Raw genomic sequence first — 15,967 nt, forward strand, 5'->3', positions numbered from 1 at the left:
GACATCGAAACATGATGCTATGTGGTAGCACAATGCTTGAGGATATTGATTCATTCTAAATGATAACAAAGAAGAAAGTCCTGTTGCCTTCACCCATTTCTTTTGGATTGGGGAGAGAGAACGCACAGCATCAGCAAACACTTTTGGTTGATATCTCACTAGTAACCAATGTTCGAAATCTTTTTTTTTTCGTTTTCTCATTCTAGGTCTTGCATGTGCTTTTTCTTTAAGTTGTTTCTCTGTTATCTGAATTCAAATATCACGTAGATAATTTATTCATGCAATGGTATATATAATGCGGAAAGAACTGTTAAGAAAAGTTAGTGTGTCTTACCTCTATAATTTTTTCGGTCTCCATATCTTCTATTTTTGTATCTTCATTTTGTTGGAGACATCCTTCTTGTAGATCATCATTGAAAAGTTTCTTCTGCTCAGATCGTCCAGTTGCGAAATTCGATCCCAAAACTGTAATTTTCCTTAGTTCAACCTCCTCTGGTGGTGTTATGATCCTTACTTTCTTTTTGGATGGAGTTGTATTGTTATTGAAGTTCAACGAAGAAGAATTCTCTTTGTTTTCATCGCTGTGTACAATAACTCTTCCACGTTTGAGAATTGAACCTATGTAAAGGTTGAAGTTCTTTAATTTAACCAAAAATAGTTCAAAAATTAACACTTGCATAACAATAAAACTTTAAAAAACCTGAAAGAGATAATTTGCTGTTAACGTTAGGGGCATCTTTCAAACTCATACGTCCATTAACAGATGTTTCAATTTGTTGATCTCGCATAACATTCGGAACTATACTTGATAATACTTCACGTGTAGCTCTGTAGGAAGTTGCAGGGGAAAAAACCGTAATTGTTTTGTTATCCTTGATCTCGTTCTCCATTTCGAAATTTCTACACATAACAAGAGATTTATAGAAACACCATGTAAATGCATATCAACGTGAAATATAATTAGACTACTAAAAAAAGTAAATCATACAATGAAATACATGTCTTCGTTTTTACCTTTGTCTAACTTAAAATTTCAGAGAGAACACTCTAGATGAAACAATTTCCGAAGTTGTGTAACTATAGACCAACTTGACTGTTCTACAAAAAACAATCACCCGTGATCCTAGCAATAATACGATTTTTTCAGAAGCGTTCAGTTTGATTATAAAAGGTAATAGGTCTTCAATCCTTTCCTGATGTATTAATTTTCAGTAATCATTGATTCCAAATATGATTTAATTTAGGAACCTTATCATTCCTAATTAAAACAAATAATATGTATCAGTTATGTATGGTGAAAATTCCATAAAAAGGAATTTTTGTAATCTCTTCGGTGTAGTCGTTTTTGTTCACAAAAAAGACTAATTATGAATTTAATAAAAATAAATACGATAAAAACAACTGACGAACACATCAATATCATTTAACAATTCGGTTTAAATTCAAATAAAAAATAAAAGATCTAACGTAATCACACAAATTAATTAATATAATTAATAGTATATCTCATCTGTTAAAATTATGTAGCACAATTCCTTGTTACTAGAACCTTTCTTTTTCGGTAAAAATTTGACTTTAGTTTATCTATCAAATCTTTTTCAAGAAATATTTATCTATAATCCTTGTTATTCTGATTCATATACAAAATAAAATTTTGCTAGAGGTTCAAATCACTCTTCTGTGGAACGGTACATTAATTATGCAAAACGTTCATTTAAAAGCAAAAACAAGATTGTGATTTAAAAATAATATGAAAATTTGTTGAAATTTAATTTATGTAATTTTATTATTTATTTTTTTGTTTTGTATGGCAATTTTGACAACATAAAACATTTATGCTTGTGTTAGGTGTTCCGTTAACTTATCATCCCATATTATCGATTAATTTCTCGTTTTTAGATTCTTTATCATGTAATAGTCAAAAGAAGCCTCTATCAATGCATTTCACTGTTTTAAATTAAATATCACTCCTTTTCAGACAGATGATATAAATACCCCTCATTAAAATATGAACAAAAAACAATAACTGCCCCATTAAAACAAAAGTTGCAACACACCAAAATTACTTCTTCTATTCCTCCTTTGTTTCTAAAAGAAATATCACCTTCCGCGGAACTCCTAAAAGAACTTTACCAAACTAAAAACAGAACAAAGTTCGGAAGGAATGGCGAGGAACTTGCGTTCGTCCAAGGCCATTGATATAGGTACAATAACTATTGAGCTTTATGTGTTACCCAGTTCAGATTTTTTTGTAGCGTCGCTAATTTATCTATATTTTATTTCAGCAAGTCCGATTGATCCAGAGAAGCTTAATGACGATCAAGCTGAGCAGTACTTGAGGTAATGAGCTTGATGTGTGTTGGTAATTAACTTGTTCAGCTAAAAGATGTTGTCATCCTCTTAGTATTTCTTCACCTTATTAGGCGTTTGTGGCTATTACTCGGAACGGAAAAATCAAAACACTGTCTCTATATAGATCCACTCGTCATCAAAGATTACCATGACAACATAAAAGGAAGGGAGAAGGTGTTGAGATGTATGGTGAAAAATAGGTTTTTTGAGAAGAGATATGTGTTTTTCCCCATATGCTTGTGGTAAAGTACTAACTTATATACAAAACTGTAATCGATTATTATGTACTCTTTCTTAATAAGTTAATTGAAATTTTTTTTCAGGAATCATTGGGTTTTAATGATTTTCTGCAACCCGTGTAATGATCTCTAAGTAGAGATCGAAAAACCGACCCTTATCCTCCTTGATTCTTTAAAGGATTCTCTTACTAGAAATGTTGAAGATTTCATCCATGGGTAGTGTTTTCTTTATATATGAGTACTTTTTCATTTATATAATTTTACTCCTTTTTGGCATATTAATAGAATAGCATGTTTCTTAAAAAATAGGATGTTGGTATGTCTTTACAAATTTGCAAAGATTAACTGCTCAGCGAAGATTGTGAAGAAGATTCCTGTGTTAATCCCAGAGGTATCTTTAAGTTCTGAATCATACCTTTTTGACTTTTAAACAAAAAAGAATCAAATTGATTAAACAAAAATCTTTAAGCAGGTCCCGAAACAAAATGATGACAAGAGCTGTGGATTCTTCGTGTTGTTTTATGCAACAATGTTCTTAAAAATGTGTCCACCAGTGTTCTCTGCGAAAGATCATTATCCAAGTTTTGTAAGTCTTTTTTGGTGTTTTACTTATGTTTTTGGTCTGATCTATCAATGTTCTTGATAAAATAGTTCATGCTATACTATTCCAGATGACAAAGAATTGGTTTCCAAAGAAAAGAATTGAAGAATTCCGCAGATCAGTCATCAGCATTTTCTCAAATATATGTACGTTTTGCCTATGAAGAGTAATAATACATGCTTTCTGCTGCTTAAAAAATTGTTATTGCTGTTTTTCGACATCTGAATTTCTGTTTTTTCTAAGCTATGTTTGACTCTCCATCAACCCAAGACTATACCATCCAGGTATCTAATGCAGATACACAATTAGACATGCTCATAGAGTCGTTTGGTAGCAATTGTAAGTGTTTTTAATTCTTTTTTATCTTTAAGTGTGTTATATGTCATAGTTAAATGTAGCTTGTGCTCCTTTAAGTATTAACATCAAACTGAAGTTTTTACAAGAACACTTTTAATGTAGCTTGTGCTCCTTTTAAATATTCTGATGAAATTAATAATAAACGGAAGAAGGGGCAAACAGCCAGAGTTCAAGATTTTGAGGTGTGTTTTCTGATATAATTTTCTACATCCATATTTTTTGTTTTCAAAACATTCACATAAAATGCAACAAAAACAGGCTACTAGTATTAAGAAGCAGAAGAAAGATTCCATTGAAAGTTCTGGAAGGGAAGAAGTTGAGATACAGGTTGAGAACGAGGCGGTTGAAGGCCATAAGATTTTTACAAAGCTAAGTCCTTCATTGTTCAGCACTGTGGTTGAAAATTTAACTCAATCTCAGAGAGAATGGGTTACTAGTACAGGTTTGGGAAGTATTCTTGATTTCAAACTTACTAGTTATCCAAAGTATCTCGGATACGGTGTCGTTAAGAGCTTCATTTCAGATGATTGTTGCATTTTGCTTGACAAGAGGATAATAAAAATCACTGAAAACGATGTCCATCGTATTCTCGGTCTACCACTTGGAGCAAGTTCTATACCTTTCGTTAACGGCAAATCACTTTCTAAAGAGTGGAGGAAACAGTACAGAGACATTGAGAAATGTTTCAGAGTTAAAGTTATAGATGTAGTCAATGCTCTGAAGGAATCCAAGATGGTTGATACAAACTTAAAAAAGAACTTCATACTTGTTCTGATTTGTTTTTTAATCCATGCACCATCAAACTCTTATGTGAGGCAAAATTTCCTCGGTCTTTGTTTTGATCTTGACAAGTGTTATAAGTACGATTGGTGCGAGCTTGTTGTTAGGTATTTGAAAGTTTCTTCCAAAGTCTGGCTACGGAACACAGAAACAAGATTCTACACAGGGTCGTTGTCTTTCATGCTGGTATGTTGTTTAAACTCTTCAGTTTTAAATCAGCATTTAACATGTTAAAAAAATAATTTCTGTAAAAAAATAATTTTTGCGTGGTAAAAATGTTTTCTCAGTACTTCTTTCTGGATACCTTTATCGGACGAAGAGCTTTCCCTATAAGCACTGGTCCCAGGTATGTATCATGGAACAACTACAATTTGGATACTCTCGAAGCAATCATGATCGAAAAAAGTTTCTTAACAAATGGAGAGCTAATTATACCTGAGATCGATAAGTCTGCACTAGAATCCTTCCAGAGAAAGGTTTAATAACATATTGCGTTTATTTTTAAAATCAAAATTATATCTGTTAAACAGAATATCACTCTAAAAATAACTCTCTTTAAACTATGCAGAGTTTGTCTGCCCTTTCTGAGGAAGAAGATTATGACCAAACGATTTTGACTGAGGTGAACGCTTTATATATTCATTTACACCGTAGATAAATTCTTCTTATTTAAATGAATGTTTTGTTTTTTAAAATGATTTGTGTTTCTTCTTAAAGCAAAAAGAAACCACTGTGTCTTCAAAGGAGTATGGGGAGGAGCTTATGCGGGACAGTCTCCCTAAGGTTCTTTATCATTACATTATAATTCTTTCAAAAGTTTAATGTCTAGTTTTAATTATCATTCCATCAGTATAATTTTCAGAATCCAGCGCGGGGGATGGATTGGATAAGTTCTAAGATGAAATACCAGGGTTGTTCGAAACAACAATTTGATCAGGTTTGGCATAGTCAAGTCATTTTTTTGTTTTTGAAAAAGTCTTAATACTACGATCATGATCTAATGATTACACTGTTCTCATTTTCTTAAAAAAATTTATTAGAATGTTAATATTAAATACTATGGAAATAAGGAATGTAAGACCAATCAATTAAATTTTAAATTGGATGTCTAATTACTTTATTAATACGTAAATACTTTATATGCAGGGGAATTTTGTCGTACTGGAATCTTTGTTACACTCATACCAAACACTTCAACAAACCTTCATCCTGCACATCTCATCAGCAACCAATGAAGGCAGTGGAGACTCAAAAATTGAAAGTATAAGGAAAGCTTTCATCGACATGAATGAAAAGGCAAACAAGTTGATGAGTTAGAAAAACATTTGTTCAGGAAAAAAGCTCTGCTCTTCGATGTTTTAATCTGTTTCTTAGAATTATAATATTTTGAAAGTTGATGTTTTAATCTGTATGCTAAAAATTGCACTCGCTCCATCTTTTGGACATCACACATTAACGTTTTTTGTTGCGAATCTATGTGCCTAGACGATTCCTTGTTTTCAAATTCAAGATCCATGTTGTGTTCCATTGTGTAAACTAACAAGGCTATATATCTTTTACGGTTATAATTACGTAAAAATTTAAATTTTTAAATTTCAAAGTGTTTGATTTTTAAAAAAAGGTTCTGATATTAAAATTAATTTTTATTTGGTGGACAAAAAAAATCCCATGTTCTTTCCCTAAGTCATGTACTAATTTTTAACATAAAAAAGATTCTTCTACTACGAACCACTTAATTTTAAAAAGTTCTTTAGAGTGATCCTATTCTACATTAAGGACAAAAAAACCGTTAAAATATTTAAATGTTTAAAAGGAGATATGGAAATGGTAGTATTTGTGTTTTTTGTAAAAAGTCTGTACTATTTATTATTACCACGTAATACAACAATAATGTAAAAAAAATTTAATTTTTGGAAACGGGTTTTCTGAAATTCAAATTTCAGCAAATCATTAATATTGTTAGAATTAATATATCAAAAGCGATTAATAATTTTTATGTGAGTTCAACATTTTTTTAAAAATGTATGTGCATAGAAAGTCCAGATGGACACCGTTGGAAGTCCAAAAGTACACAAGCGGAACAGTTTTCTGAATACATCTGTTCCCTGCAGTGTTCAATGTTTTGATATAAAAAATTGTGTTTAGGTGTTCATTGTCGTATGACAATAAAAAGTTTGATTTCCTTTTATAAAAATTAAAACTTTAACATAATAATCTTTCGAACTTTTTCTTTTTAAAAAAGCTGTAAGAGTAATTAGTTTCATTTTTTACACGTTGTTTGTATAGTTTATAATAAAGATGATTAAAAAAATCTAAAAAACAAGATTAATTTAAAGTAGTATCGAATAATTTTTGGAGGAAAAAAGAGGAACCGTTAAAGTGGAATACAAAACGCTCAGAGGAAAAATATGGAGTATCTGGTAATAAATGAATTCAGTAATTTAGGATTTAATTATAAATCATGTAAACAGTGGAGTGTCTTATCATCAAGGCGCGTGTGTGTTCCAATAGACATTTGGGTTTTTTCTATATAAAGGATCAAAAGTATCAAAAGCAACCGTATTAAAAACTTCTTTGTTCCTTCAACTATTCTCCATACATCATATGTACTCCAAGCCATGGATTCAGAAGCACACAATGTTCTTGCTCAACTCATTGAGCATAACTCATCAATGCGAGAAGTTCTCAAAGTCCTTGAGGAAGAGAACAAAAAACTCAAGGACAAAATCAAATTAATGGATATATATCGCTCAAACAATGAAAGGATGATAAACATGCTTAAGGAACACAAGGACCAGCAACGAGCCCTCTCTCTTCACATCATCGATCTAAAAACGTTTCAACCACCGAATATTGGTAAGAAGAGGAAGTTAGAGGAGGGTGAAGGAAGCAATGTATCCACGAATGAAGGAGAAAAGAAGAAAAAATAGGTTAAGTAATGTATTTTATTTTCATGTTTGTTCATTTTGTAAATCGATCAGAATCTATCTATCATTTTCAAGAAATGTAATGTCTATCTTTGTTGTTCATCAGATTACATATAATATGTGATCTTAAAAACGAATGGTGTTTAATACGTAAAAAAACCAACAATAAAAAAGTGATATAATCAAATATGAAATCAAAAATCTTGCGAGACAATACTGAAAGAATAATTATAATAAAGTTGAAGATCGATATGATTTGTGGAAGTACTGGACTAGTCACAAAGTCATTGTATGTATCTCAAAGATTTTTTACAGTAGTTAAATGCTATATCATTGTATGCAACTTAATTGAATCCAGGTCTATAGATGTTATCATGACTAGAATACATAGGAAAAAGATCGCTTTCTATTCTTACAACGTGGTACCGTAACAGATGCTTTCTATTCTTACAACGTGGTACCGTAACAGATTCTTTAAGTTGTTCCAAAAACACGACATCTTTTACTTTGTTTAGTCTTAAATTTTACTGGCTTAAATTTTGCTTTGTGCTTCTAAGATTATGTAATGGGCGCTTGAAAGGATGTGAATATCAAAATTCTGAAAATGAACCCCAGAAAGTTTTACAATAATTGAAACATCAACGTTCGTTGATTGTAAAAGCCAACTTTTTTTTTTCATTGCTGATTTTAGGGATATTTTTAAATTTATTTTTCTTTTATATAATCGAGTTTTATGTTTAAATAAATTTAGGGATATAAAACATCATTAAAATGTAATGGAACAGTTTATATTGGAGAGACTCAGAACAAAAAACAAAGGAAAAAACGAAAAAGATAGTGTAAAAAATTGAAATTAATTTTTATAATCCAATAAGGTGTTTTTTATCACCGATTTTTTCTTGATATATATAAAATAAATTTACTATAAATCTGAAATTTACAATTAATTTTTATAAAAATCCTTTTACGTATATGAGATATTCGGAGAATTTGTTCACGATATCCATTAAACAAATTTAATACATGCACCTAGTAAATAGGCGTAGGTTACAGTTCAGTCACAATCGTGGGTTTGAAGTGGAAGAGTCAGTTCAGGCAAGTAGTGTATTGCTTTTATTTAATGGTTCCGTAGAGTGTTCTTTTTTGCTTTAATGTGTTCCTTCCCAAAAAAAATTTAAAAACTCAGTCCAGCGTGCAGATATTGCAATAATTGTAGCTTACATAATTTTTGAATAAATTTTCGAAATGACATTTGTTAATCTCAAAAAGTAATTCTACAGGTCGAGCACAGTTAAAATGTTACTGGCTGAGTCTATATACTAATTTTTTATCTGCGATCCATATACTGTTCACAGTTGAACCATAGTTGAACTATTTGTTCCATATGGTGTTCATGCATGGGTTTTTTATTTTTTCAACTACTGGTTCCGTAAGGTGTTCATGAATGGATGTTTTTCAAAAAAATTTTTTAATCAATGTATCACAATATATATTTTAACAATGTGGAACAAAAATCATTTGGTAGAAAAACGGTTGTAGTATTACAATGACATAATAAAATATTTTTTTTCCTTTATATATTCAAGTATTTTCGTAGATTTAGGAGGAACATCATGATCACGAACTTGAACACTTACATTAGAAAAATCAGAAAAAAACAAATAAAATAACTCGTAAATGAACACCAAAATAAATTAAGATGGTGTGATTTTCAAGATCGTTACTATGTTTTAATTTTGTTACTATGCTGTAATTTTGTTCAGTTTTATCATAAATAATGTATAAAATCTTCTAGAATTTTGAAGATATCTAGGAGAATCTTTTAATGAGATTTCGTGTTTGTCTATGCCTCTTTTTAGTGTTTGCCCATATGAACACATAAAAGAACACCACAGCAAATCAATCCAGTTTGACTTTTAGACTATTGTAATTTTTCACTATGTAGGTGTTATTATATGTACAATGGCTACAGCGTCTTAAAATTATTTTTTATTCTCTAGACTTACTATGATATATGCTTATGATAGTTAAAATACAAAACCCAAAAAATAAAAAAATACATATATGATCTAATTAAGTTGATGAATTTATTTTGTTTTTTGTTATGTAAAAATGCTGTTACATTCAATTTAACTTTTTTACTTCGTAGAGATTTGTTGAACGGTTTTTTCATGTTAATTACAATCAAACTAAAGAAGAAAACAGAAGAAAAAAACCAACTGCGTATGGATATAAATTAATCTCAAAAATAATAAAAATTGAAAAACCACATAACCGTTCACTTTTAAAACAATCTTAATTGTAGCGACTATTGGGGAAACATCCAATGCATGCATTTATTAAACAAAACCCGTGGGAACAGTTGTGGCCAGATAGTGGTGTGAAGTCCAGGAATCGTTTTATCTTTTCTCTTTATAAAAGAATCTAAGAACAACCAAAGAAATCACTACTATCCATTCTCAAAACATCTACAAAAAACACCAAACAAGTTCCTACTCATTTTTATCATAACAATGGATTCGCAAACAGTCAAAATCAACGAGATCACCAAGGAAAACCATTTAATGGAAGAAGCTATCAAAACGCTGGAGGAGGAAAATGCAAAACTTGAACACAAACTTAAACTGATGGAGATACATCAAAAGCACGACGAAGCGGTTATAGATGTGCTGAAGAAGCACATCGAAGAGCGGAGGGCATTCAACCATTTCAATATGGATGATTCAAATTTTGAACCACACAAGGTTGCAGAAAGGGAGAGGATCAGGGAAGCTTTCGCGGCGGAAGCAGAAAGGCGCAAAGCCGCCAAGGCTTCTGAGGCTGGGCCCAAAGAAGATAAGAATTAATTTGTATTAGGTTTATTCCTTACATGTTCATCCATTCTGTAATCTCTCCAAGGAGAGTGAAAAAATTTTAATTGTCTCAGATCAAATTATCTTAAGGTATTGATGCAAATTTTTTTTCTTAGACACAATTTAGATAAAAAAGAAGTTAAAAAACATGAGATAATCAATATAGTCAACTTAATCTAATATACGAAAAAGGAAAAACAATTTGCATTTGAAGAATAGATATATTTCAAAATGGAGTTTACAAAAACAACGACTAAACAAAACTGAACTTCTATGTGTCCTAACAATTCTTTTTGACGATTATCGTATTTCACGTACATAAAACATAGTTGAAAACATTACACTACAAGATAGCTATTAGAACACATAGAGGAAACAAGTAGATGTGACTACGAGGAATCTCGTCGGAAAAAGGATTGTATTTAGTGCTAACAAATAGACAAGCGGTTTTTTTTTGAAGTTTTATACATACATCAAAAATTTAAATTTACAATTTAGATATCAACGAAAAAAATATGATTTTCCGTTATTTTTTGTTTACCTGAGGTTGGTTTAGAAAAGAACAAATGAAAAACAAGAATTCGGGAAAACTCGAAAGAACAAGTGTATACAGTTCATGTATCACTTACCAAAAACGACTCATGTAATTATTTTAAAATCGACTTTTTAATTCGTTCTCACAGATGAAGTCACCTTTTTAAAAAAATACATTAATAGTTGGTGTGTTATTTTGCGATGCTTTTAGAATTTTTTATTTTTTATAATAGAGTCTTAAATATTATATTTTTTGTCACATACAGATTAAACCTTTATAATTATTTTTTGGTTTATAATGTGTATTGAAAATGAACAAAAATTTTACAGAAATAATAAATAAATTTTTAAGATTCATTTTGTTGTTCTTACACAGTCAAAGATTACAAAAATATAATCTTTGATTTTTTGGTCGTCGAACATTTTTGTACAGGCATTTGTATGCTGTAAGACCACATGACGAGTAAGATTACATCGACAAGATTTAATCCGATATAACGCGTAACTTTTTACCTTCCTAAAATTAAGATATCTTTGACATTTTAACATGTCCATTGTCTTTAACGGTTTCCCGTTTTAAAATTTACGTGTTATTATTGTTTCATGTATAAGTTATTCTTTATTAGAATAACTTATTTTTCAGTTTAAATGTTATATAAAGAAACGTTTGTGAATTAACGCTTGTTGATATAATAATCGCTGATTCTATAAAGGATTTAATTTAGAAAGATTGACATTCTTTTTTATAACATTAATGTATATCGGTTATGTATCGTAAAATAACAAAAAATGAAATTTAAAAGAACATGTTGAAAAGTTGTTTTTTGTTAACAAAATCGTTGCGTTTTTTTTTTAATTGAAATAAATATGATGAAAACAATTAATGGAGACATCAATAATGGACTTGGAAAAAAATGAAACGATCAAATCTAATAACAAAGATTAGATTATTTAATTTGTTATATATCTTATCAGGGAATATCATGAAAATCAATTCATATATCATTGGTAGAAAAATCTTTTTTTTGTAATCATTTTTCTCTAATTGATCTATCAAACTTTTTCAAACAACCAATTTTAGAGTTTATTCTTACTCCTGTACCGATCAGCCAATTGAATATGAATATCTTAGGTGTCCTCCTATTTTATTATCTCATTTCACTCATTTCTTTTCGTTTTTAGATTCCTTCTTGTAGTAATAGTCTTTAAATCATATTCTCAATACAGTTCTTAGCTGATCTTTATTATGGCTTCTTTTTCAGACAGATAAAATAAATACTGTTCATTAAATGAGGAATAATTATCATAGCTGTCCCGGTAAGTCAAAACTAGAACACACCAAGTTCCTCTTTGTTTCAAACAAGTTAGATTATTCTACAGAGAACCCCCAAAAGAACCATAACTAAGACAGAGCTTAGAGCAACAATGGCGAGGAGTTTGCGTTCGTCCAAGGTTATTGATATAGGTATAATTAAAAGTCAGTTTTATACTTTACTCAATTTAGGATTTAGTCATTTTCATCGTTAATCTGTCAATGTTTTTGTTTCAGAATGTCCCATTGATCCAGAGAAGCTTAACGACGATCAGGCTAAGCACTACTTGAGGTTCTGAACTTATTGTCGGTATGTAATGACCTTGTTAAACTAGAAAAACAATCTCATCTCCATTTTTTTCATCTTATTAGGCGATTGTGGCTTTTGCTTGGGAGGGAAAAAGAAAAACACTGTCTCTATATGGATCCTCTTGTCATAAAAGATTACTATGACAACCAAAAAGGGAGGCAAAAAGTTTTAAGGTGTATGGTGAAAAATAGATTTTTCGAAAAGAGATATGTTTTATTCCCAATATGCTTGTGGTAAATTACTAGTTTATATTCAAATTATCATTCATTATTGTGTACTCTGTTTTTATATGTTAACTCTTAGTATTTTTTTTCTTTCAGGAATCATTGGGTTTTAATTATTTTCTACAACCCGTGTAATGATTTTCAAGTAGAGAATGAAAAACCAATTCTTATTCTACTTGATTCTTTAAAGGATTCTCTTACGAACAATGTTATAGATTTCATCCATGGGTAGAGCCTCATTGTAGATTAATTCATTTTTATCGTTATAATCCTAATTTCTATGCCATATTAAGACGTTTGTTTGTTTTTGTAAAAAATAGGATGTTGGTATGCCTTTACAAATTGGCTGAGATAAACTGTTCACCGAGAATGGTGAAGAAGATTCCTGTGTTAATCCCAGAGGTATCTTTAGGTATTGAATCAGTCGTTTTTTTAAATGAAAACACTAAAACATTTTTATTGAACGAAAAAATGTTTTTACGCAGGTCCCAAAACAAAATGATGATAAGAGCTGCGGTTTCTTTGTGCTATTCTATGTAACAATGTTTTTAAGGATGTGTCCGCCAATGTTCTCTGTAAAAGATCATTATCCAAGCTTTGTAAGGACTTTTTTATATTTACTTGTGTGTTTCCTCTTATGTTACAATGTTTTTTGAAGAACTAATCAAATATTATACTATTTTAGATGACCAAGAACTGGTTTTCGAACAAGCAAATTGAGGAGTTTCGCAAATCTGTCATAAGCATTTTCTCAAACATATGTGAGTATTGGGTTTACAGTATTACGTGGCAAGGTTTTTTATTCTGTATATGACTGTTTGAAAAATTTGTTTTTTTAAAATCAATGTTTGATTCCCCATCCACCCAAGCTTACACCACTCAACAGTCAAAAGCAGATATACAGATAGACATGCTTATAGAGTCCTTTGGTTCCAAGTGTAAGGCTTTCATTATCCTTTATCTTAAAAACTGTCATATGTCATTGTTATATATATTACAACTGTTTTAAAAGCAAGTTGACATTTTTTTCAAGAACTTTTCTATGTAGCTTGTGGTCTTTATTACAAATCTGATGAAACTAATAACAAGAGGAAGAAGGAACAGACAAAAAAAGTTGATGTAGCTGAGGTTTGTTTTTCTACCTGTAATTTTATCATTCAGTTAATGTGTTATAAAAAATGTTTACAGTAATTGAAAAACAAAAACAGGCTTCAAGCATTAAGAAGCAGAAGAAAGTTTTGACCGGAAGTTCTGAAAGTGAAGAAGTGGAGGTAGAATCTGACAACGACGATGATGAAGGACATAAGATTTCTACAAAGCTAAGTCCTTGGCTGTTCAGCAGTTTGGTTCAAGATTTAACTCAATCTCAGAGAGAATGGGTTACTAGTACAGGGTTTGGAAATATTCTTGAATTTAGTCTGACTAGTTATCCAAGGTATCTGGGTTATAGTGTCATTAAAAGTTTCGATTCAGATGAATGTTGCATAGCAGTAGACAAGAGGATAATAAGAATAACTGACAAAGATGTTCATCGTATTCTTGGTTTACAGCAAATCACTATCCAAAGAGTGGAGAAAACAGTTCAGAGACACTAACAAAAGTTTCAGAGTTGCGGTGAAAGACGTGCTTGATGCGCTAAAGGTGTCTACAATGGTTGATATGAATTTCAAAAAGAATTTCATAATGGTTCTTATTTGTTTTTTTATCCAGCCACCATCAAACTCTTACGTCAGGCAAAATTTCCTCGGTCTTTGCTGTGATTTTGACAAGTGTTTTAAGTACAATTGGTGCGAGCTTGTTGTTCGGTATTTGAAAGATTCTTCCAAAGTTTGGCTCCGGAACACACAGACAAGATTTTACACAGGGTCGCTATCTTTCATGCTGGTAAGTTGTAGAAAGTGTTCAATAAAAAAACAGCATTTATCATGTGAAAAAAACAGTATTCATTTAAACATCTCTAATGTTAAAAAATTGTTTCGCAGTTTTTCTTTCTAGACACCTTTATTGGGAGAAAGGCCTTTCCACCCAATACCAGCCCCAGGTTTCTATCATGGAACAGATACAATTTGGATAATCTTGAAAAATTCATGATCCAAAGAAGTTTCATAACAGATGGGGAGCTAAGTATACCTCAGATTGAGAATTCTGCACTGGAATCCTTTCGGAAAGAGGTCTATCAACAAATTGCCTTTGTTCTAGATATTGTTTTACATTTTGTAAATTTTTGGTATGATATACTGAAAGTCAAATTTTTATTCCTTTTTTTAATCTATACAGAGTTTGACTGATCGATTTGAAGATGAAGATTATGACAATAACCACCACACTGAGGTAAATGTTTTTAATATTCATTTATATAATGAATAAATTCGCTTTTTATTTGACAAATCCTGTCTTCCTCAAACATATTTTTGACGTTTATGTGTTATTTCTTGAAGGTAGAAGAACCTAATATGTCTTCAAGAAAACACGTGCTGCAGCTTGTTTTGAACAATCCCCCACAGGTTCTTGTCTTTTTATAAACTATAACCGGCTTGATACTTGATAACTAATTCTTATAATAAATCCATATTGGTAATCCTCAGAATCCATCAAGAGGTGCCGGTCTGGACAGGTTTAAGAAAATTTGCCCTGAAATTTCGAAAGAACCAACTGAACAGGTTCCTACTAGACACTTCATTCTTGTGTTTTCTGAGAGAATCCTAAAAAAACTTCATTACTCTTGATGGTTATACTCTTGTGAATATTTCTTATCAATTGTTAAAAGTTAACGATAAATACTACATAAGTAAAAAATGATAAGCAAAGCAAGCGTCCTTTATATTCAGGGAAATTTTAACGGACTGGAATCTTTGCTACAATCATACCGGACACTCCAACAAACATTCCTCCTGCACATGTCATCTCATCTGCAAGAAATGAAATTACTGGACACGAAAAACTTGAAGGTATCAGAAGAGCTTTTGTCGAGATGAATGAAGAGGCAAACATGTCAATTCGGTAGTTCACAATAAATCTGATTGATGTGTTGATATGATTTGCTGTTATTCAAAATTATAATATTCTGGTCAGAAATATTGAATATTTTCTGACATAAGTATTTTCGATTTGGTTTTGTTTGTTATGATCTACACACATTGAACTTGTTCTCCTTTGGACATGACATAAAATTGTCCGTGGTGCAGAGATTAAAATTTGTTTTTTAATATTCCCAAATCTATTATGTGTTCCATATAACTTACAGAGTAAAATTACTATTGTCCGTTTTACTAGATCAGTATAAATTATTGTTATGTTGTTAATGATTTTTACTGCAGTTAATTACAATAAAAATCCCTAACAATATAACAAGGATAATGAATTTTTTTTAAAAAAACAATATAATGTCCACTAAACATTAATTTTTTTTAAACAATAGAATATATTTTTTCCATGTTTACCATCAAGCTATTACAGCAAAAGAAGACAATAAAAAAGTA

General features: G+C 30.6%; 1 long non-coding RNA gene across 1 annotated transcript; it reads left to right on the top strand.

The window, feature by feature from the left end:
* The first annotated feature begins 14,506 nt into the window (after positions 1 to 14,506).
* On the top strand, positions 14,507 to 14,992 carry LOC135148335 (uncharacterized). Its single transcript, XR_010286393.1, has 3 exons — positions 14,507 to 14,659; positions 14,766 to 14,819; positions 14,927 to 14,992. It is a non-coding gene; the product is annotated as an uncharacterized LOC135148335 (long non-coding RNA).
* Positions 14,993 to 15,967: the final 975 nt, after the last annotated feature.

The sequence above is a fragment of the Daucus carota genome, chromosome 8, assembly GCF_001625215.2.
Source record: "Daucus carota subsp. sativus chromosome 8, DH1 v3.0, whole genome shotgun sequence".
Classification (NCBI taxonomy): Eukaryota; Viridiplantae; Streptophyta; class Magnoliopsida; order Apiales; family Apiaceae; genus Daucus; species Daucus carota.